This window comes from Microcebus murinus, chromosome 8 (assembly GCF_040939455.1).
Source record: "Microcebus murinus isolate Inina chromosome 8, M.murinus_Inina_mat1.0, whole genome shotgun sequence".
NCBI lineage: Eukaryota > Metazoa > Chordata > Mammalia > Primates > Cheirogaleidae > Microcebus > Microcebus murinus.
This window is the reverse complement of record NC_134111.1, coordinates 52,036,190-52,060,596: the sequence shown is the minus strand read 5'-3', so window position 1 is coordinate 52,060,596 and position 24,407 is coordinate 52,036,190. Positions and strand designations below refer to the sequence as shown.

At 44.4% G+C, this 24,407-nt stretch overlaps 1 long non-coding RNA gene across 2 annotated transcripts in view; it reads left to right on the top strand.

The window, feature by feature from the left end:
- Positions 1–24,407, top strand: part of LOC105865066 (uncharacterized) — a 45,798-nt gene that overhangs the window by 2,055 nt on the left and 19,336 nt on the right. For both annotated transcript variants that reach the window (XR_012920572.1, XR_012920571.1), the window contains exon 2: positions 795–877. This is a non-coding gene — a long non-coding RNA (uncharacterized LOC105865066). The remainder of the gene's footprint in view (positions 1–794; positions 878–24,407) is intronic.

The window sequence follows — 24,407 nt, the reverse complement described above, 5'->3', positions numbered from 1 at the left end:
TTCTCTCTTCAACCGGGAGTAGGCAATAATTTCTCTGAATCCTCTTCAGTAATGATCGTCAGAGCTTCTGATCTTCCCACAAGCAAGTTTTGCAGGGAACGTGGTTAAACTGAAGCACAAACCTGGCTGGCATCTGGTCCATTACTTAAGTGGTATCTAAATACCCTTAATCTCTAGGCCCTGGAAAAGACCTCCCCTTCTTTCCTCCTTCCCTGGGTCTATTTTTTCTGAGACTTAAATCCTCAAGTGAATTCTTTTGCCAGATTTCTGGGGCAGGAAATCGACTTCCCTGCCACATGGTACTTTAGGCCTTCTGGGAGGTTCCAGCAACTGTCCATTTCTATCACACAGCCTGTGCCTTTTCTCAGGACCTATTTAGGACTTTGTCTTTAAGCTATTCAACCATCAGCTAAATTAGATAATTTACTATGGAGTTATTGAATCCTAGTTATGGATGAGGTATGTCTTATAGGAGAGATTTATTTCTGCTTTCAGAAAACTTTCAATCTTGAAGTAAAATACAATACAGTAAGACAAGATAGAATGGGACAAGTGGCTACCAGCATTCCAAAGCACAGGCGGTTCATGCATTCAGTAAGTGTTGCACATCTACCATGCATCTGTCCTAGGCACAGGGATGCAGCCATGTGTAGAGTAGACAACGTGCCTGCCTGCAAGGGGCTTACGGTCTGGGTGGGGCGAGGCAACATTTTCAACTTTTGTATATATTTGGCTTTCGGACAACCCACACTTTCCAACTGTATACACTGACCCTCTTCACTCACCTTCTCTAGGTTTTAATTTGGACCCACGGGCAAGCGAGACGTCCGAGCTGTTGCGTGAAGTCACTGCTTGGACTGCACTCATCCTGTCCCAGGTCAGCCCCCTCGTCTGTCCTGTGGTGCTGGTGCCCTTATTGTTCACTAAGAAAGAGCAGAAATGTTAAAACAGAAAGTGTGGATGCTATTGGCAAGGCATGCAATTCTCATTAACTTCTTATAATTGAGACAAAGATGGAAACCATTGAAGAAAAGCAAAATCAGAGAACTCATTTAAAATATTCTAGGAACATCAAATATTGAGTTGGACAGATAAAGTATAATTAGGGTTTTTAAAATTTATTTTTTGTTTCTGCGAGCGCAGTCTTTTCTTATAACACGTTGGCAATTGCTCCGGCAGGTTTTCAGCAGCAGCGTTCTCTAAGCACAGCCTCTCCACGTGAGGTCTTCCTTCGAGCTGTGGTCAGTACTAAGAAAGGACTGTGACGTGGCCAGCCCTTCCGGAACCTACCTTTCACTCATGGTCATAAAGGAAAATAGAATACCCAGCATATTTCAATGCAGAAGGAAAAAAATTGTTTTCTAGAAAAGTCTATGTTACAGGCCGAGCAGAGATAAGAAAATAGCAAAGAAGCCCATCCTTCACAAGACCAAGCTAAGGCTAAAAATTGTAGAACAACCAAGAATGGAAAGGTGGAAGTTGGTGCCAAGGCCCAGGGCCAGGAAGAAGGGAATGTGTGTGCCAGGCCCTGCTTTAACTCTCCTGGCAGGAGGCTGTGAAGGACAGTCCTTAGCCTGCCCAGACCTGTACCCAGTGTCTTGCAAGAGACTGGTATGGGATTATTCCTGAAGACAAGTGTGTTGAGCCAGTCAGTAGGTGGTGACAGCCAGCACAGTGATGAGAACATGTAGAAATTTTGGTGTGAGGGAAGCAGGAACAATCCAAGGCTGTGATAACAGGAAACTTACCTGGTTGTTACTCAATGCCATATGGTCTGGGTCCCATTGTCCTCTGCACAGGCTCTGAGCCACTCATATAGCAATGCAGCCTGCGGAGGAGAAAGCCACAGCCATGAACCTGGTGGGAGCTGGAATGCAGAAGGGTGTATTTGTCCTGAGTGAGTGAGGCTCCCTGCCCTCCTCTTGCCAGGCAGAGGATCTGAGGATGATACTACAACCTATGGTCAAAGCTCATGGGAGTCACCTTTGACTGGCCCATCTTGTCACTTCCCTACTCTGCCCGAGAGCTGACCCCTGGGAGGACTAAGGACCTAAGTACAGAATTCAGCCACCATTGAGACATATAAACACGTGTGTATTGGTTCTCCTTTATGAATTCTTACGAACAATGATAAAATTATCTATATTTTCAACTCTTTAGTATATAAAACTTTTCAACGTACATAAAAGTGAAGAGAATAGTATAAAGCATCCCATATACTCATCATCTCAATTTAACCATGAACACCTTGGCATGTTTACTTCATCTTTTTCTAAAAAAGCATTTAAAAACAAATCCCAGACATTATATTTCACCTTTAAATACTCCAATATATACCTTTTAAAAGATAAGCACATTTTTTGTATAACCACAACACTATTATCACACATATCCAAATTAACAATCATTCTTTAATATTTTCTAACACACCACCCAAATTCAACTGGTCATTCCAAAATATCTTTTTAACAGCTGGTTTGTTTGAATCAGGATCCAAACACAGTCCACACATTGCATCAGGTTGTTATCTCTGTTCCATTTCTTTAATCTAGAGGGCCATTTTGAAGTATTAATGAATGGGCTGCTCTGGCCCACCCACCCCTCTGGCCCCTGCTTCAGTGGCTTTCTCCAGGGGTTCTCCGAGGCCCCTCCCTCGCAGTCCAGGCAGCCAGACCGGAGGGACCAGGGGCTGAAGGAATGAGCCTTGTTATAGAACCAGAACCTCAGAGATTTTCAAAATTCCAGGCAAGAGACTGTGAGATACGGAAAAATTTATGATGTAGTTTCTGTCCTCTGGCCCCAGACAAGAAAAAACTCCCACCAGGCTGGAGAGGGAGGGAAGAGGGCCCCCAGGATTGACCCCAAGATAGAAGGAGTGAGGAGAAGCCACCCACACACCCGGGCTGGGGCAGATGGGCTCACAGAAGCAGGTGAGGGGGTGGGGGTGGGGTTGTGCTGGGGTCCCCCCACCACAGCCGGCAGTCACCCTCCTCAGGGTCCTCTGGTGAGCCTTGCCCGGTGGCAGTCTCCTTTTGCTTGTGCAGTGGGAAGGATGCCCCTCTCTGCCCTGAGAACTTTGCAGTCAGACGCCCATGACACTGGGCAGGCCCCTTCATTGGGGTGAGCCCCGAGAGAGGGCTGGCGGTGCTTAGAGGGCGCCCCTCCCCGCCCCACCTGGCCAGCGCTGCAACGTGGTCCCTGGGGTCCCTGGCACTCCTGTTGCTCCTTCTGAGAGTTCAGCCGCAAGCTCGGCTGGTTCTCCATGCAGAAACTTTGATGAAAAGAAAGCATTTCTTACGTGAGAGGATGGATTGACTGGAGCCTGTCTTTGTCCCCTATGCTGTATTCCAGCTTACCCTGCGCCCCGGGTCCTCTTAGACCAGAGCTAACCCTGTGGGTGACCCGCAGGCCCAGACAGCTGTGCTCTGGGCTGCGCCCAGCCTGGGCCCCCCAGCATTTCCGTTTGCATCTGCCAGAAAACTTGTCCCTGAGGAGCTCGTTTGGGGGACGTGCATCTTCCTTAATGACCCACTTAGTGTTCTCTGGGCTCTCGTCCTATCTTTGTTGGCTTTGGGAGCAGCTGGTGGGAGGGTGCTGCTCTCAGAGAGGCCCCCAGGGGCTCTGTAGGTGGCGGTGGGGACTTGGGGCGACGCTGCTCCTCTGGCTCCACATGCAGCAGGGTCCTTGCCGCTGCAAGCTGGCCTGCATCTGATCAACTTTATCTGCAAAGTATTCAGAAAATTTCTCTCGCAGAGAACATGCTGACCCTCTGAAGGAGGGAATGCGGTGTGGGTCGCCCGTTTGAAGACGTGCTCAGTTTTGATGAGGCTTTTGCAGAGACCCAAGATAAGGCTCAGAACGCGAGCCAAGCGGCGGGGAGAGGCTCCTCCGCAGCCCCGGCATTTCCCCGGCCTTCCATTTTACGTGTTTACCAATTGCGAAAGCAAATCCAGCTGTTGGGAGGAATTGCTTCCAGATGACATTATGGGAAAGGAAAACACACTTTATAAAAAAGCTGCAGAATGAAAAACAGAACATGCAGGCTCTGTGGACCAGGATTTCATATGGACTATTTCCTGATATTGTGCAATAAGCCCGCTCCTGGGGTAAGTAACAAGAGCAGTGCAAATGCTGCCCCTGCTAGAGTCAGGAGACCAGAGCCGGGGCTGGGCTTGGCAGAACTTGGGGAAAATCACTTGACCTCACTAGGCCACCATATTTTTCTCCTTCCCAAGAACTGCTTCCCACCTTGACTTGGTTAAGAGAAACCATGAGAAAGCAAGGACATTTTGCTTTTGAAAGTGGGATGTGTTTCTCAGCCCCCCAGCGCAGAATTTGCTGTGTTGGCTTTCTCAACGATTTTAGAAGCTCTCTAACGAGCTGGAATTAAAGTGTCCCTTTACTAATTTGGTTTTACAGGTCACTGGATAAACCTACTTAGAGCAGTTTGGAAGAGGATTAGGACATTTGCGGCTCTTCCAAGTTGACTTTCCAGGCAGGGTCAGTCAGCAGCAGGAGACTCCCTTGGCCGGGGGCCAGGGCGCTCACAAGCTGCAGGTTTTAAGTGACTGCAGTGAACACACTGTAATTCTATTATCCAAGACACAGAAAGTTTGCAGGGAAATTAAAATGCAAATGTTTCAAAGGCACACATTCCCAAATTTGCCTTCCGGAGAGAAACCAGAAAACCCAGCAGCCCAGTTCCCCAGGGCTTAGGAAACAGCAGAAGGGATGGAGTTACTTTCCCCGCCTTGGGGCTCACCTCAGTCTTGAGCAACTCTCTCTCTCTGTTCTTTTGCTTTTTCATAATTTTTTAAAAATTAAAAATTATTTTTCATTTTTTTCTTTTTTTTTTAGAGACAGAATCTTGCTCTGTTGCCCAGGCTGGAGTGCAGTGGGGTGATCATAGCACACTGCAGCCTTGAACTCCTGGGCTCAGTTGATCCTCCCTCAGGCTCCGGAGTAGCTGGGACTAAAGCAGCACACACCACACCCTGCTGTGAGCAACTCTCTTAACCCCTCTGGTCGCCAAGGAGACTTGACTAGCTAGCGAATTGCTTTAAACACAGGAAATCTCCTTAGATGGCACTGTAGCCACTAGCCACAGGTGGCTATGAAGATTAAAATGTAAAATTCAGGTTTTTAGCCTCACTTGCCACATTTCAAGTGCCACATGCCACTAGTGAGTACTGTATGAGACAGTACAGATAAAATGAGCATTTGCTCATTTATTTGTGGAGTGCCACAGCAGTGAACAAAGCATAGAAAATCTCTGTCTTCATGGAGTTTATGTTCTAAAGGGGAAGGTAAGCACTAGGCAAAAAACATAAGGAGTAAGTAACTTTTTCTATCAGTTGTGGTCCCACCTGGAAACTGAGATGATGAGGCACTCCACTGAGTAACTGAGAAGAGTTTAATAACGGAAGCATTTACCAAGATGTGGGCAGAGTGCCCCACCGTGGGGAACCGTTACCACCACCAGGCCTGGAGGGAAAGCCCAGGGCAATCCCCATGCCCAGTGAGAGGCGGCAGGGAGGGCTGCTGCTGGGCACCCGGGCAGCGGGACGGGGAAGGGGCAGAAGTACTCAGAGCCCACTTCCCTCCCTGCTCAGGCTCTCGGCCCAGGCCCAGGGAAGCCAGAGGGTGGAAAGGCTGGAGGGTGGCTCGGAGGGACAAGCAGAGAGCATTAGCACGATCACGCAGTCTTCCAGGAGGCAGCAGGTGCTAGGAGACACAGCAGGGTAAGCGGTGGTAAGGAGTCTGGGGCAGTCTAGGAAAAGAACTACCTCAAGCGCAGAGTCTCCTTCATTGCCATCCCTCCAGCCCTCCTCCTGTTTTCCTATAACTGAGTGTGTCCCTTTCCCATGTCCTTCTGCCTATCCTCTCCATGGCTCTTCTTTCCGCCACATGTCTTGTTCCTTGTCTCTGCACACCCTGGCAAGTGCCTTGGAGCCAAACCAGGGTGGCTCTGCTGAACCTGAGTCTCTGAGGAAGGCAAGTAGGAAAATTTTTTTTATTTTAAATAGAATTTATTTTTTAGAACAGTTACAAATATACAAAAAAACTGAGAAATAAGGCCAGGCACAGTGGCTCATGCCTGTAATCCCTACACTTTGGGAGGCCAAGGTGGGAGGATCGCTGGAACACAGGAGTGTGGGGTTGCAGTGAGCTATGATGACACCGCTGCACTCTATTGCAGGTGACAGAGTAAGACTCTGTCTCGGAAAAAAAAAAAAAACCTGAGAAAATAGCACACAAAGTTCTCATATTATTAATATCTCACATTAGCATGCAACATTTATGAATAAATAATGATGTATTATTACCTAAAGTCCATATTTTATTCTGATTTTCTTAGTTTTTATGATCAACAGGAGTTATCTCCATGTCCACTGTGCCCCTTCCTAACCCTGCTGTTTCCTCTAATCCCGTTCCAGGCTTTCATAAGCTAACAGAGAAAAGTCGTAGAGCTGTGATGAGCGGGTCCCATAGTGAGAGGACATATGGGAGCACTAGACAGTCACAGTGAAATCTACAAATGTGAGGTGTTTTCAGTAGCCTCCTGCCCCATCCTTTAACTTCTGGGCAAGCCCTTCCTCAAAGGCATCACAGAAAGTTCGCTTATACCCTTCACCAGCTTCCCCTAATGGTAATGTCTTACATAACCATGCAGTGGATAACTGCACAACCGTGAAGTTATCAAAACTGAGAGAGTAACCTTGACACCAGACTATTAGCTAAACTACAGACTTCATTCAGATTTTACCAGTTTTCCCACTGATACCCATTCTTCTGTTCTAGAATCCAATACAGGATACCACACTGCACTTAGTTGTCACGTCTCCTTAGTCTTTGCCAATCTGTGACAATTTCGCAGGCTTTCCTTGTTTTTCTTTGCCTTCTTGGGGATGGAGACAAGGTCTCTGTCACCCGAGATAGAGTGCAGTGGCGTCTTCATAGCTCACTACAATCTCACACTCCTGGGCTTAAGGTGTGAGCACCCAGCCTGTTTTTCATGACCTCGACACTTTTGAAGGCTATCAGTCAGGCATTTTGTAGAATGTCCTCAGTTTGGGTTTGTCTTATTATTATTTTTTTTAATGACTAGACTAGGGCTATGAATTTTGGGGAAGATTACCACTAGGGGAAGTGTCTTTCACATGACATCATATTAGGGGGTACATGATTTCAGCATGACAGATTACAGATGATGTTAACCTTGATCACTCTGTTAAGGTGGTGTCTGCCAGGTTTTGCTCCTATAAAGTTAGTAATTTTATATTTCCATACTTTGTTTGTTAGAAGTATCTCACTAAGTCCAGCCCACACTCAAGGGGAAAGGAATTAAGCTCCTTCTTTGGAGGAAGGAGTATCAAAGACTTTGTGGACATATGTTAAAACCACTGCAGTAACTAATTAATATTTTGGGGTAGATATTTTGAGGCTATACAAAATCTTGTTTCTTCTCAAAGTTTCACCCGCTAATTTTAGCATTCACCAGTGAGCCCTGCCTGTGGCGGTTATTACTGTGTGATTTTCTACTTCCCTCATTCCTTCTACAGTTATAATTTGAGATCCTTCTGTACGGACAGTTTGTCTCTTCTACTCATTTATTTATTTATTCATCATTTATTTATATCACTATGTATTATGGGTATTTATTTTATTCTTTGGGTTAGAATCCAATACTATTGTTATTTTATTGCTCAAATTGTTCCAGTTTGGAACATTGGGAGCCTTTTTGGGTTTGGTCCTGTGTCCTTTCGGCATGACTTCATCCTTTTCTATGTTTTGCTTGTTTTGTGTGTGTTCTGAGCACTCCTCTACTTTCTTTCAGGATAAAATGCTCCAGGCTGAGCCCCAGATGCTCTGAACCTAGAATTCTCCATTTCTCATAGGGCCTGCCAGGGCATTTTAGATTTCCCCGCTGATATGCTAGTGATTTTACCTGCTGCTCTGCCAGGATCACAATCCTTTCCTTAGGAGGGACTCTCACAGTGCTACAGAGTTCATTGTCCCTGCCCTGGCACATAGGCGTTGGGCAAATCATCCTATGTCAGCCCCTAAGTGTTCTCTTCTGTAAAAGGGAAAATCATCATACTTCCTTATGGGGTTGTTGTGAGGGTTCAATGACAGAATGCATGGGAAGCAGTTCACATGCCTGTGATAAATACTTTTTTTAGAGACAGGGTCATTCTGCCACCCAGGCTAGAGTGCAGTGGCATGATCATAGCTCACTGCAGCCTCAAACTCCTAGGCTCAAATGATCCTTCTGCTTCAGCCTCTCAAGTAGCTGGGACTAGAGGCATGCGCCACCACACCTGCCTAATTTTTTTCTTTTGTAGATACAGGGTCTTGCTATGTTGCCCAGGCTCATCTTGAACTCTTGGCCTTAAGCAATCCTCACTTTGTAATCCCAAAATGTTGGGATTGCAGGCATAAACCACCATGGTGCCCAGCCCTGTCATAAATACTTAATAAATATTTGTTGATGATAATGAAGATGCTACTGCTTTTGGTGCTGGTGATTGGTTTTAAGGGCATGGATTCTGAAGGCAGACTGCCTGGCTGTGTAACCTCAGTAAAACTTTCTGTGCCTCAGCTTCTCATCTGTAAAATGAGGATAATCACAATCCCTGTCTTGTAGAGTTTTTGGAGGATTAAACGAGACAATACACACAAAGCACTCAGAACAGGGTCTAGCATGTAGGAAGCACTTGCTGTTAGCTATTTATTGTTTGTAATGATTATTCTTGCAGGCTAAATCTCTGGCTCCTTTGATGTGCGCCTACCCTTGTTTGGTAGGCCAAGCATTATAGCAGAAAAATTAAACTATCTAGTTAAAAAAACAGCCACTATGAAATGTAAAGGTAATAGATGGTTCACATCACACAGCTTTAATCCTTGGAAGAAAGGAGAACAGCCAAATTCAAATTCACAACCAGTTTGATCAGCATCGTGCATTGCTGACATTTTCCCCTCTGCTGTGTTGACAACTGGCTGTGATGGCATTACTCAATTCACATTTGTCTCGCACTGACGCACGAGGCCCAAATGGCCAGCAGCTTTGGGGAAAGTCTTTGTAAATCCATCAAATTTGGCCATTAAAAAAATGATAACTATGATCAGCCAATGCTGAGGGATCCATTTTGTGGAAAAAAGAAATGGAACCAACACAGTTAGTGACACAATAATTAGGACGCAGGGGAGACTGCTGACAATTTGGAGATGTTTTCTTGGAGAACATATCAAATAACTTACAGTTTGTGGGACATTAATAGATAATTAAATCGGCAATTTGTTGCTGCAGAGTGACAGTGTGGCCTCTCCTCCCCACACGCAGACTCAGCCACCCAAAGGCAATTCCTGCTCTCTCTTAATTGTAGGAGAGAGTGTCATGAAAACTCCTTCCCTCCCACTGAAAACCCCAATGAGTTTTCTCGTCAAGAATGTTGGGATTTTCTTAATGTTGTCAAAGAAGAGCGTGGAGGTGTGATGTGCTGAGGACGGCCCTCCTGGCTCATACGGAAGCCCTCCCCTCCTCTCACTCCCCCAGACTCCTCCACCTTCCTCCTCCCCACAGCACCCTCCTGGAAGCCCACCTGAGCTATTCGTTTGATGAACATTTCTCCGAATGCAATCATTTGTAAACCACCTTCAGGTTTTGCCTTATTCACAAACCATATGGGTTTTTATTGAACAATATTCTTTTAATAAATTCACTTTGAAAAACATGAATGGCGAATTTAGCCTCTTCCTAACCAACGATATCCGTGGAGGCCCGGGGCCCTGACGACACTGAGAAATGTCACCTGACCTCAGGCCATGGCTGCATGGGGTCTCCTCTCTCTCCCTGTGGTCTGGCTGGGAACAGAACGAGTGGAGAAAGGCCTATGGGAGAAAACCGGGCTCTCAGTTTTCTCCAAAATAAGAAAACACCGGCAGCGAGCACTTCTAACATTAAGGGAAACACATCTGTTCACTGCTGACAAACACTAAAGTGAGGGGTGGAGGTTGTTCAACGTCAGGAGTCTGCCGGAGTGAAGAGGAGATAATGGACTCCGGAGATCAAACTTGCCGGCTGGCCTAGGTGGGGCACGTAGGAAGAGCTCCCGATGACTCCTGGGAGTCTAACACAGGTAACTGACATCATGAGCAAGACAGGAATAGGGCAGGGAGAGCAGGATTTGGGGTAAAGGGGATACACTCAGTTATTCACAGAAGCGTTGGAGGGATCTGTGGGATATCCTTTTGGAGCTGTCCGGTCTTTGGACAGAATGACCAAGAGTTCAGGACAGAGAGATGGGCTTGAGAAACAGATCTGAGTTTAAGTGTCCATGTGATAATAGAAGCCCGGAGAGAGTGGTGATGAAATTGCGAAATTTCCATAGCTTGTTAATAATTGAATATTTTTCCTTGCAAGAAGTGGTCCAAAGCTGGAGGAAGGAGTAGTCAGTTGGCACAAGGTCTGGTAAATACAGTGGATGACAGCAAGTTTCCAAGTCCAGCCTCTGTAGTCTGAGCAGCATTGTTTGTGTAACATGGTTGAGTGTTGTCTTGCAAGAGGACTGGCCTGTCTCTATTGACCAATCTCAGCTGCTTAATCGCAAGCATCCTCATCATTTCATCCAACTGGTTGCAGTAGACATCTGCTGTAATCCATTGACCAGGTTTCATGAAGCTTTAGTGGATAATACCAGCGCTGGACCACCAAAGAGACACCATTAGCTTTTTTTAATGAATATTCGGGTTTGGACTGTGTTTTGGCACTTCATCTTTATCCAATCATTGTGCTAAATGCTTGTGATTGTCAAAAAAATCCATTTTTCATCACATGTAACAATATGATATAGAAATGGTTCACCTTTATGTAGTGTCAGCAAAGGCAAGCTTTGAGATGATTTCTCTTCTGGTGCTCATTTAATTCATGTGGAACCTATTTATCCAGCTTCTTTAACTTGCTGATTTGTTTCAAATGGTCCAATATTGTTGGAGTAGTAATGTCAAGCCTTGCTGCTAATGCACACGTAGGTTGAGATGGATTCGCTTCCACTACAGCTTTCAGCTCATCATTATCCACCTTGGTCTCAGGTCACCCACGTGGCTCATTTTCAAGATTAAAATCACCAGAATGAAACATCTGAAACCATTGACGGACTGTTCGTTCATTAGCTACATCCTTTTCAAACACTTAATATTTTTAGCTGTCTGCCCTGCATTGGTTTCATGATGGAACTCATATTCGAAAACCACAAATTTTTGACTTATCCATGGTTTCACAAAAACTGCTCTATAAAAAGTTTGAAAGATAATCACAAGCCAAACAATCCATGCATTTGAAAGAAAGAGGATGTACCTTCACAATAAAAATTAAAAAAAGAAGTGTCAAAGTGAAATGTCAGAGATATCAACTGTCTAACTTAGTACTTAAGGAAATCGGACATTTCATACTTAATAATCTAATGCAATTGGGTGACATGTCTGGGAAAGCAAATGCAAACTGTATTGGACAGCAATTTAATCGAAAGCTGGGTGCAATGGCTCACACCTATAATCATAGCACTCTGGGAGGCCAAGGCCAGAGGATGGCTTGAGGCCAGAAGTTTGAGACCAGCCTGAGCAAAAGGGAGAGACCCCGCATCTACTAAAAATAGAAAAATTACCCAGACCTCATTGCCTGTGCTTGTAGTCCCAGCTACTTGGGAGCCCGATGCAGGAGGATAACCTGAGCCTAGGAGTTTGAGGTTGCTGTGAGCTATGATGATGACACTGCGCTCTAGCCAGGGTGACCCAGCAAGACTTTGTCTCAAAAATTAATAAATAAATAAAAATTAAAGAATAAAAGAATTGGCAGTTATATATAAATATTGTATGTGTGTACACCAGGATTCCTCCCCCAAACCCAAGTATTCTCAGAACCCAAAGGGATGGGATCATAAAATAGTATTTTAGACTCAGCAAACATGTAGGTTCCTCCCACCATGTGTATTCATTTGCTTTGGAGAACTATAATGTTTTGCTACTCAGATGGAGCCAAGTTTTGGGGGTTTGTTTTTTATGGATAAACTGAGGTATAGTATTCTGATGACATAGTCACGTAAGTTATTATAATTGAAACAATAAGACCCATTCACAGAGATGTCAGCACATATTAAATCCATAATAAATATTTTTGGATAGTTATGAAGATTAAATATTATTTACTTGGCATTTATGCTTCCTTTAGTGTTCGTCAGTATGAATAGTATTTCTCACTCTTCTTGGGTTCTTGCCAAACTTTTGAATAGTCTTTGGTGACACAGGCCAGAAGTTACAAACTGGCTGCCCACAGAATGAGTTTTGATGGTCCTGCAAGTGTCTTCCTAAAAGTTTGAATCAGGGGCCAGTGCAGTGGCTCACACCTGTAATCCCAGCACTTTGGGAGCCTGAGGGGGGAGGATCCCTTGAGGCCAGGAGTTTGAGGCCATCCTGGGCAACATAGCTAGACCCTGTCTCTACCAAAAAAATTAGTCAGTGTGGTGGCGCATGCCTGTAGTCCTATCTAGTGGGAAGGCTGATGTGGGAGGATTGCTTGAAGTTCAAGGCTGCAGTGAGCTATGATCATGCCACTGCATTGCAGCCCGGGTGACAGAGTGAGACCTTGTCTCTAGCGAAAAAGAAAGAAAGAGGGATAAAAAGCTTGAATCAGCTGACAACAGTTAAAAATCAGGTGATTTCACATCAAAATTCAGATTTCTGGCTTCTCTTGAAAAATTAGGAGAGGTAGTAACCTGGCCATGCACACAATAATCACTGCAGGCAACACAGGGACTCCCCACCATCAGACCAGGACAAAGTTCTCCACAGCCCTGCTTCTCACCGTCACGGTCTCTGGAAGCACTTGAGTTTGAGACCTCACTCCTGTTCTAGGCCAACTGATCACTGCTGACAGTGAATTGCATTTTCATTGTCTTTGACAATATTTTTGTCTGTTTCCTCCAGTGAGACTGGGATGGCTGGAGTGTTACTTGTTTTATGTGTTTGTGGGCCTATAGCTCTGTGCCTGGCTATAAATCAAATAAACATTTGATGAATGAGTCTATGAAGGTCAATTCTTTGCAAGCATTTGGCTATAATGAGGAAATTGAAATTGCAGTGATAGGCCTCAGGTACAAAAGCTTCAAAATCCTGAGTATGAGATTAGTCCAATCTGCCTGCAAGGATGTGAACAAAGGATAGCTCCCGTTCAAGTGCATTCCTTGGCAGATCAGTCCTCAAGTGCTGATCCTATGGATCTTTTTTGAGTCACAATATGCATACCAAAGGCTCTGAGGAATTCTATAGTAAAACAACAACAAACAAAGAACCCGTTTTTATTTGGTTTCACTGAATGTTTCCTAATCTTCATCTACCTCTTCACTATTTTGACACTCAATCTTTGATTTCGTAACATTCCCTCTTCCCAGATGTACTAAATGGTAAGCTGTTTTTTAATGATCATGAAATAAAAGGATCCTGGTTAAGACAATTTTGCAAGAACTTTGTGACTGTCCCGCAGGTCCCTGGGGTCTCCCCCGGGGTATTGCTAAAAACAGCGTTGGGAAACATGGCTTTCACTGCGGTGTTGGAAGTCAAGGTTAAGCTATCCTGGTTTTTTTCCTCCTTTGATTGGGCCATAAATCTCTGAAGATATAATAGCTTACGTTTGTATGGTATTTTATAGTTTACATTATCCCATGCATTATCTCAATTTCTCCAGCAACAACCCTGAGGGCAGGGATAATGACTCCGTTTTTATAGATGAAGAAATGGACTCCAAGAACTTTCAATAACTAGCTTAAGGCCCTAAGCCACCCAGAGGCAATGCCCAGACTTAAACCACTCTTTTTTCTAGATCTGATGCTCTTCTGGTACCTCTAATTCTGTCTTGAACACGCTACTTAGCTTATTCGTCAAACTGGAATGTTGGCTGTAAATTTCTACGCTTTGGGGTTGTAATCCCTTCCCCCACACTGAAATACCGACTCCGTTGTTCTCCAGTGGAGCTCTGGAGACCACCAGGGGAAGGTGCCCACGAAGGTTCTCATACCTGAAGGGCACAGGCGGGGACTCAGAGCTCAGAGCAGGACACCGGTGAAGGGGTCTGACCTGGCCTCTCTTGCTCCTTCACCTACAGTCTTTCCCTCCCTCCACCGCGCCTCAGGGCCACAAGTCCCACCAGTGTCCAAACATTTTCTCCAAGGAGTTGCAACCTTGCCTCTCACTTCCCTGTCCTATGGGAGGAGCTACTCGTGTGAAAAGCTTCATTTGTCTAAAGGGCCTCCTCCAAACTGGTTTCTGAGTCTTTAACCTGCTGGGTAGGTGTCGCTTGCTTTGTTTTGCAGATTCTGGGTCTGCAAGCGCGGGGACCCTGCCGCCAGCGCGGCTGAGGCCCCAGGTTCCAAGGCTTCTAGTTCCCTGGGCGGAGCGGGGGAGGGGCCTTCACCTTTGCCCCGGGGGAGGAGGGGGAAGGGAGGGAGGAGGGAGAGCAGGGAAGAGGTGAGGTGGGGGAGAGAAGCGGTGAGGGGGTGGAGGATGAGAGGGCGGGAGAGGGGAGGCTAGAGAGGGGGACGGACGGCCGAGGTGCTGGGCGGGCGGGCGGGGGGTGGATAGGGAAGAGGAGGACGAAGAGGAAGAGAGGAGGAGGAGGAGGGCCGCGGGGCGCCGAGACCGGCCCGCGCCGGCCTACAGTGCTGCCCTGCACGGTGCGCGCCGCCCGGGCCGGCGCCGGGGCCCTGGAAGTCGCAGGCTGGGGCGGCCAGCAGTTGCTAACGAGAGCGGGCGGCGTGAACTTTGGCTCCGTCCCGCGGGGCGGCCGGGCGGGGCGGCGGGCGGCCGGGAAGCGAGCTGCAGCCCGCGGCGCTCCCCAGTGCCCCCGCCGGCGGCGGTGGGCTCGAGTCGCGGGGGTGTAGGAAGCAAAGGCCAAGAGTGCATCTGGGAGCTGGATGGTCAGGGGTTCAGTGCGACTCATAAGATTCCCCAACCAACCCCTCCAAGGGGCTCCCGGGCCTGAAAAGGGGAGGGGGCCTTCAATTGTGTGGGCCCCATGTAGTAAACGTGCAGAGGAAGGGTAGGAGGCTCACTCCTCCCCCACGCTGGAGGTGTGCGTGAATGCGAGCGTGCACCCAGCAGGGCTGAGCGCCACGAAGGATGAGCGGCGCTGGTTCAGGATCCCCTCTCCCAAACCTCTGCTGAGTGGTGGGGTGAAGGGTTAGGGCTACCTGAAAGGGAGGTGCCCCAGAGAAGCCCAGCCTTCCAATGTGGCCGAAGTGCTGAGCATCTTAAAGAATGCTCCAGATACTTTGTCTTCCATTCCTGCCCTGTCCTGTCCTGGCCCTGGTGATCCCATGGGATACTTACCATTAAATAGTGACGTTTGTTGTATTTGTTCTCCCTTCTCACCTGTTCTCTACTCCCAATCCCAGGTTAGAGACTCATATTTTTGTATCTACTAATGCTTGGTCGGATGTTTCCGGGTTTCTCTTGACTATCCAGTCTCGCCTAGGCCAATGGACATCTCCTAGAAGGCACGTTAGGAGCCCAACTCTGGAGACAGACTTTCACTGTTGAATCTCAGCTTTTCCACCAACTAGCTCTATCTATGCTTTAAGGCAAGTTATTTAACCTCCCTATGCCATGGTTTCCAGTGCTGTAAAATGGGGATTAATTAAATGAAATGATTCAAGTAGAGTTTATCTAGTCTTATCTGTCAGAGCCAAGAGCCCCCTTTCCCATTTACTTTGCTTCCTAACTCATTAAATGGGAGGTTGCTTGACTGTACATTTCTCTCTCTTTTTTTTTTCCTGAGCCACAGGGTCTTGCTCTGTTGCTGGGGCTAGAGTGCAATGGTTCATCATAGTTCACTGCAACCTTGAACTCCTGAGCTCAAGGGTCCTCCCTAGTTAGCCTCCCAAAGTGGATTACAGGTGTGAGCTATTGCGACCAGTGATAGTACCTTTTTTTGTGTGATAGTACCTTTTTTTGTGTATAGATAGCTTGTTTCCTCCACCTACTTTTTAAGTTCTTTAATAAACATAGTCACTTTTATTTCTATGTATACTCGAGGGCAGCAACGTGGTGCATTGCACCCAGCTCATATTCAATAAATGTTTGATTGAATGATGTGTGAAACCTCACTGATACCTAGACAGAGATTTTTTTTCTAGAAAATTTTAAGTTATGGAAAAGAAAACTCTTCATGGGGCAGGATGAATATAAGAAAACTTAAGATATGAAGTCACTTTGTTCATTTAGGACCATAAAAGTGCATCATGTATAGTAATCTCCGCTATGTAAAGAAAACTGCAAAAAATAAAACTGGAAGTAAAATGCCAAATGTCATCGTTGATGCCTCAGTGTAGGATTATGAGTGATATTTTTCTCTCCTGTTTTATACTTTTTAGTCCTTTCCAACTTTTCTACAGTCAGGATGTATTTTTTAGTTACTCAGGAAAAGTACTTTCATTTTATATACAATTTAGCTGATAAAAATGATCATGTTTTGCATATTTAGAGAGGAGATGGCCTTGGAGGAAAGAATATTGAGAACAAAACAATAGTTCTCCTTCATTTTTTTTCTAGACCAGCCAATCTTTACTGATTTATGCTAGAAAATCAATTCATCAGTTTGAAATGTAGAGATATTTCTATTTCAGTGACCAGAATATTTGTCTTACCTATATAAGGGACTTTCTTTGAAGTGTCAAGATCCCAGGCAGGGAACTAAAATCACAGAAGGGTCATACTAAATCTAGAGTCAAGACAAAGTGAGTCAAATGGTCTTAATGGTTATTTCAACTAGTCTAGTGAACTTCACCTTTCCAGTGATTTTTTTTTTTTTAGCCTTAAAGATGTGCTCTTCTGCTTATATTACTGTAACACTTTTTATTAAATAAAAACAATTTCCAAATTTATAATTCACTTCAACCAGCATTACCTTCCATTTCTATTGAAAATAAGGACAATGCCTTGAACAAAAATTTACTAAGTACCTACCAAGTGCCAGGCCCCATGCTGATGCTGGGGATACCCAAGCAAGACCTGATTCTTATCTTTCAGAAGCTTAGGGTGCAGGCTGGGCTACATAGCAAGAACTCATCTCTAAAAAATAAAAAATTAGCTGGGTGTGGTGGTACGTGCTTGTAGTCCTAGCTACTCTGGAGACTAAGACAGGAGGATCCCTTGAGCTGAGGAGTTTGAGGCTGCAGTGAACTGTGATTACTCCATTCTGGGGGATAGAGTGAGGGTCTGTCTCAAAAAAAAAAAAAAAGAAAAAGAAAAGAAAAGAAAAGAAAGAAGCTTAGTGTGTAGTTGGTGGACATATATACCGTGTTTCCCTGAAAATAAGACAAGGTCTCATATTTATTTTTCCTCAGGAAGACACCCTAGGGCTCATTTTCAGGGGATGTGTTATTTTCCCCTCAAAGCCTCAGCTTGCAGCACACACAGGATGGCTGGGACCTGACAGGGGGAGGTGACCTTGTTGGTGGGGCTGCCCGCACCTTTCCGGTCACCTCTGGGATAGTAGCTGTCACGATGGGGCAGATGAGAAGGGCTGCTCGTCTTTTTTACCGCTCTGTGACGAAATGCATGCATGCATTGTGCAGATATGGTGCGTAGCCACGCCCATCACTAGGTCTTATTTTCAGGGAAACACAGTATGAAGAGTGACATACAGAGAATTGTCTCAGGGGCTTTGGTAGACCCAAGTAGACAGACTTACAACAGCTAGTAGGACATGAAGGAGTAGCCAATTGTAATGAGGTAGAAGGACAGTAAAGAGGAGGAACCAGGAGAAGCCTCATAGATAACCAGTTATCTGGGCTGATTACAAATCTGTAGCTATAAGTAGTAGTTCTTCCTGGTGTGACTTTTTTTTTCTGTACTTTGCCCTAGTCATGTTGTCTTATATACTAGCTGTCTGATGACATTTTCTGATACATTAACGGTATGCTTTGTGATTGCTTCCATCATGGATAAATGCAATAAGTTTATAATATTTAAATCCTATTCTATCATATTCTAAGAACTAGCCAAATTTTAAAAATATATTAGTTCTTTTATCAGGTATAATTGAGATTTATAAAACATATATACCTTAAACTTTTCATTTTTACTGAAAGCATATGATTGTACATTCATTCCTCAATCATTACATGTCGGGTTCAGTGTGTGAGTTCTCTGACTGAAATTACTCATTGTTTTTCTTGTACTAACTCCACCCTTGATTACATTGGGTTTATGATTTCCAGCTTTTGTTTTTCTATAGAAGAGAAAGCTTAAAGACACTTGTAAAACAATATCCGGTGTGGAGTTCTTTTAGGCTTTACAATTTCTTTTCCTACTCTTTTACAGTTTTCTAGTTCATAACTAATTTGACAAGACTTTTGGTTTATTTTTTAGTAACTGGCCTTTGTAGAGTCTTTTTAAAACAACTTCATTTCCACTTCATTTTCATAATTTGGTTTTTTCATTTGTTTCATGGTGGATTTCTTTGCATTCATATTTGATTATTTTATGTAATAGGCATAAACAAATTTTAGAACAATTAACTAACTCTAAACATAGAACTCAACTGATTTGTACTGTTTCATTTAAAAAACACTAGTCATGATCCAAGAGATTTATTTCACCCTAGTAAATTGGTGTGAAGACCTGAAATTTGAAAAATACTATGTCAAAGAGTAGCCTCCCAGCATTCAGTGCCCACAGGCATCAGTGGCTGTTAGAGAGGGATAGAGAGTCAGTTAATCCAGAGCTGGTTAAGCAGTGTTGTTGGATTAAAATTCTGGACCAACTACTAGGTTTTGGAAACCTCATTGCATTCAAGCTCTGGCTGTTGTGGTTTGAGTTTGAAAGATACCGGGCCTAGATCTAGAGTTCTTGAGCTTAGAGTCAGTGCTAATTGCCCACAAAGTTCATATTACATATTAAATTACATATTTAACCATAACTGAGCCGTTTTAAGGCCATTTGATTGTATCCTTTTCTATGGATAGAACAAGGAGATTGATTGATAAAATGTTTAAGCTAATCAAAGAAAACATCTTTCCTAGTCTATGACAATGTCTGAGGCTTCTAAGAACCTCCACTTAAGTCTTAGCCCTTGGGCGGGCACGGTGGCTCACACCTGTAATCCTAGCACTCTGGGAGGCCGAAGTAGGTGGATCGCTCAAGGTCAGGAGTTCGAAACCAGCCTGAGCAAGAGCGAGACCCTGTCTCTACTAAAAAATAGAAAGAAATTAATTGGCCAACTAAAAATATATAGAAAAAATTAGTTGGACATGGCGGCGCATGCCTGTAGCCCAGCTACTTGGGAGGCTGAGGCAGGAGGATTGCTTGAGCCCAGGAGTTTGAGGTTGCTGTGAGCTAGACTGATGCCACAGCACTCTAGCCTGGGCAACAGAGACTCTGTCACAAACAAACAAACAAAAAAAGTCTTGTTTGTCTCAAACAAACAAAAAAAGTCAAAAAACAAACAAACAAACAAATTTTCCAGGGACACAGGACTTGAGAGATACTTGGTGGAGCCAGAAAAGCTTATGGAAAGCAAGAATATTTGTTTAAGTTGAAATCAAGACCTTCCTTCTCCTTGATAGAGGCTCCCAGATATAAGGTATTGGGGGCTATCTCACCAGAGAGCATACTAAAGGTAGGTGGGTATTTTCCTGGGACGATAGCTTTATTTACCCTGGTCTATAGAACTAGCTCTCAGAAGTTTATCCCTTTTCAAAATGCCCATCTTTCAGGGAAGATGGGGCCAGTGAAAGAATGGATCATCTGTTGCAAAATATCTGGGAATCCCTGCCTGCAACTCAGGTACCTCTATCTCCTTTTTAATGAGGGTACACACTATGACAGCCTTCCCTTTTTAGGACATCAGGCCTGGACACTTAGAAGTAGATTTGATGTGAAGCTTGCTGGGAAGCAGAGCTGGTGAGAGATGTGCACCTAGGCACATCCCTGGGTTCTCTAACTGTTTTCCGAATCTTCTAAGATGAAGCTCCCTCTTGCAGTTACAGAGAGGACCGAACACTATCGCAGGGAGGAGCCAACCAATTCTGAAAACATGGGCTAATGGGAGAGTCATGACAGTTTCATAGTCCCCAAACCCAATGTTACCAATGTGACCGGAGTGACCAGGCTCTTGGGGACTGATTCATGCTAGCCAGACTCGTTGAAGAGCCATGAGTGAACGGAATGCCAGTTCACAATGGGGACATTCATCTCTAGTGACCAAAAGACTCATGTGTGTTTTCCAGGACCCTCACTGCTAAACCCTGGGTACCTGGGGAACCATACTAGAAACCAGAAAGTTCTTTGCTGATCTCAAAATCACATAAGAGGAATGGATGGTGTTATGGGTTAAATTATATCCCTCCCAAATTCATATATTGAAGTCTTAACCCTTAGTATCTCAGGATGTAACCTTATTTGGCAATAGAGTCATTGTAGATATAGTTACGGCTGACCCTTAAACAATGCGGGGAATAGGGGGCCCACCCTGAGCAGTCAAAAATCTTTGCATAATTTTTGACTCCCCCAAAATTTAGCTACTGTTGACCAGAAGCCCTACTGATAACATAAATAGTCGATCAACATATATTTTGTATATTTTGTTTTATGTATTATATATTGTGAACTTATAATAAAATAAGCTAGAGAAAAGACAAAGAATGGCCGGGCGTGGTGGCTCACGCCTATAATCCTAGCACTCTGGGAGGCCGAGGTGGGCGGATTGCTTGAGGTTAGGAGTTCGAAACCAGCCTGAGCTAGACCCAGTCTCTACCAAAAATAGAAAGAAATTAATTGACCAACTAAAAATATATATAAAAAAAATTAGCCCAGCATTGTGGCGCATGCCTGCAGTCCCAGCTACTCAGGAGACTGACAGTAGGATTGGTTGAGCCCAGGAGATTGAGGTTGCTGTGAGCTAGGCTGATGCCACGGCACTCACTCTAGCCTGGGCAACAAAGTGAGACTCTGTCTCAAAAAAAAGAAAAGACAAAGAAAATGTTATTAAAAAATCATAAGGGGCCGGGCGCGGTGGCTCACGCCTGTAATCCTAGCACTTTGGGAGGCCGAGGCGGGCGGATTGCTCAAGGTCAGGAGTTCGAAACCAGCCTGAGCGAGACCCCGTCTCTACCAAAAATAGAAATAAATTAATTGACCAACTAAAAATATATATACAAAAAATTAGCCGGGCATGGTGGCGCATGCCTGTAGTCCCAGCTACTCGGGAGGCTGAGGCAGTAGGATCGCTGAGCCCCGGAGATTGAGGTTGCTGTGAGCCAGGCTGACGCCACGGCACTCACTCTAGCCTGGGCAACAAAGTGAGACTCTGTCTCAAAAAAAAAAAAAAAAAAAAAATCATAAGGAAGAGAAAATACATTTACAGTGTATTTGTTGATATAAGTTTATATCATCTGTTTACAAGATCAGTCATCTGTATGGTGGGCAACGCAGCTGCAGACCTCAGTCTATGGTACCTATCAAGTAATTCGACTTTTTCTTGTCATGTCATGCCTTTTCTCCGCATCTTGGGAGCACTTCCAGCGTTGGTTGGAGCCAGTGCTGCGTTTGGCAGGGCAGAGTGGCAGGAAGTGCCCCACGGTCCTGGGGCAGTGCTGTGCCACTGCACCGACACCTGAAGCCCGAGCTGCCGCTGCACCTTGAGTTCCGTGAGCCGGTGCCTTCCCTGGATGTCTCCTAGTACTTGCGTCCAAAGCGTGCTTGCTGCTGCGCCGACCCAGACTCTGAAGAGGCTCTCAGATGCACTGTTGGCCTAAAGAAACTTTTAAAAAGACTTAACTTTTTTAGAGCAGTTTTAGGTTCACAGCGAAATTAAGAGGAAGATACAGAGATTTTGCATGTATCCCGTCCCACACATGCATAGCCTCCCCGTGTCACTGTCCCCCACCAGAGTGGCACCTTTGTTACGACTGGTGAACCTACGTCGACACATCATATCACCCGCAGTCCCTAGTTCACATTAGGGTTCACTCTTGGTGTTGTACATTCTGGCGCTTTGGGCAAGTATAATTACGCATACTATTTATATCATCACACGGCAGCATCTTACAGAGTAGTTTCACTGCCCTAAAGATCATCCCTTCTTCTCCCCAACCTCTGGCAACCACTGATATTTTTACTCTCTCCACACTTTTGTCCTTCCCAGAATGTCAAATAGTTGAAATCAGACAGATGTAGCCTCCTCAGATTTGCTTCTTTCACTTATTAATATGCATTTAAGGTTCCTCCATGTCTGGAGAGCTCATTTCTTTTTGGTGCTGAATAATATCCCATTGTCTAAATGTACCATAGTTTATTTATCCATTTAAGATGTCCTTTACCTGCTGAAGGATACCTTGGTTGCTTCCAAGTTTGGGCAATTATGAATAAGGCTGCTATATAAATATCTATGCAGAGGTATTTGTGTGGACACGAGTTTTCAACTCTTTGGGCAGATACTAAGATACTAGTCGCTGGGTCATATGGTAAAAATATGTTTAGTTTTGTAAGAAACAACCAAACTGTCTTCCAAAGTGGCTGAACCATTTTGCATTTCCACAAGCAATGAGTGAGGTTCCTATTGCTCCACATCCTTGCTAGGACCTGGTATTTTCAGTGCTCTGGATTTTGGCCATTTAAATAGGTACCAAGATGCTGGTACTATAGGGTTGTTTGCTTTTTCCTTGTTGAATTTTTAATAATTCTTTTTATATTTTGGATAACAGTCCTTTTTCAGATGTGTCTTTTGAGATATTTTCTCCCAGCCTGTAGCTTGTCTTCTCATTCTTTTGACAGTGCCTTTCACAGAAGTTTCTCCTACGTTATCTTCTAGGAGTTTAACAGTTTTGCATTTTACATTTAGGTCTATGATCTATATTGAGTTAATTTTGGGGAGTGTGAGGTCTATGTGTGTGATTTATTTTTTGTGTGTGTAAGTATCCAGTTGTTCCAGCACCATTTAAAGAAATTTGTCAGTTCCACCAGAGCTAGACTACAGACCTCAGGGACAATTTTCCTCAAACATTCTTTCTCATGTCTCTCTCATCTCATTGAATTGGACTCTTGGCAAATTACAAACTCCTTAGAGCACTGTGCCAGGAGCAAGGCCAGACCAACTCAGCATGGCAGAAAGCCTGAAATTATTAGCATAACACCCCCATGTGACAGTTAGTAGTTTATATTGCCTGTAGTCTACAGAGTTTAGGGTAGAGATTATGGGACTGACCCAGAATCAGAAAAGTCTTCTATTTCAAATCTAAGATTAATCTATCTGAATAATTACAATCTATCTGTCACATGGAGAGAGTAGAGCCTTTTAAGAGGAGACTGGCTAGCTGGCTGCTTCACTGACTGGTAAAATATTTGTACAGATACTACAGATCTGATCCAATAACTACTGGGCCCTTTGCTCAAGGTGATTAGGTAGAAAAGGATCAATTCATCATAGCCAAACTTGTAAGAGACTGATGTGTAAATCTGTTTGTCAGATTATTTATAATAGGGAGTGTTTCTCACACTTGAGAACCTATATACTCTTGAATATATCCCTGTTTGATAAACATTGCATTCAAACTTCCATTAGAAGACTTTAGGTGATCACTAGACCAAAACAGTCAGAAATCCACATCTGGTCTGGGCATCCATATTATGTGGTAGTACTCTGTAAAAAGGTGGTGATCCAGGTGATGCTTGTGTTAAAATTTTTATATTATCTTTAAAATGAAAAGACAAAGTTTAAAAATTCTTCTAAAGAATTTATGGACCTCTGAAAACATGATTTAAGAGTCTAATCTGAAAAACAATGTAATAGGAGAAAGGCTTTGTTTGAAAACTTGGGGCTGTTTGTGTATACAGGATGCTCTAAAGCAAGTCCACTCAGGAAACGGTATTACAGATTACAAGGCAGATTGGTGAGGATAGAAAAAGAACAGAGGCAGTTGGCTGTTATCAGGGAATATGGCACTCAGACAGGGTAGCGAGTTATCCTGCCTGCATTTGCTGCCCAAATATTTCTGTTTAAGATTCTACCAGTCATGGAGAACAGAGCACCATCTTTCTTGCGCTGAGGTTGAGAAAAACTGACAAATTATTACTCACTAACTTCCCTTTTCCTAGACTTTATTTTGAATCCACGACCCCTCCCTGCCAGTGCATCATTTCTAGGTAAATAGGATGTACTTTGTACTTGACAAGAAAGAGATGTGGACCAGGCCAGTGGAACTCCAGAGCCTGTAGTCTTTCCAATTAGCCCGTTGCTAGTTTCCCTCATTGAACTAAAACTGTGAGGGGCCCTTACATACCACAGGAGAAGGTAAAAGCATCCTTTTATCTCTTTCCCAATTTTGCCTACAGCAGTCTGACAATCGCTGGTTCTTCTC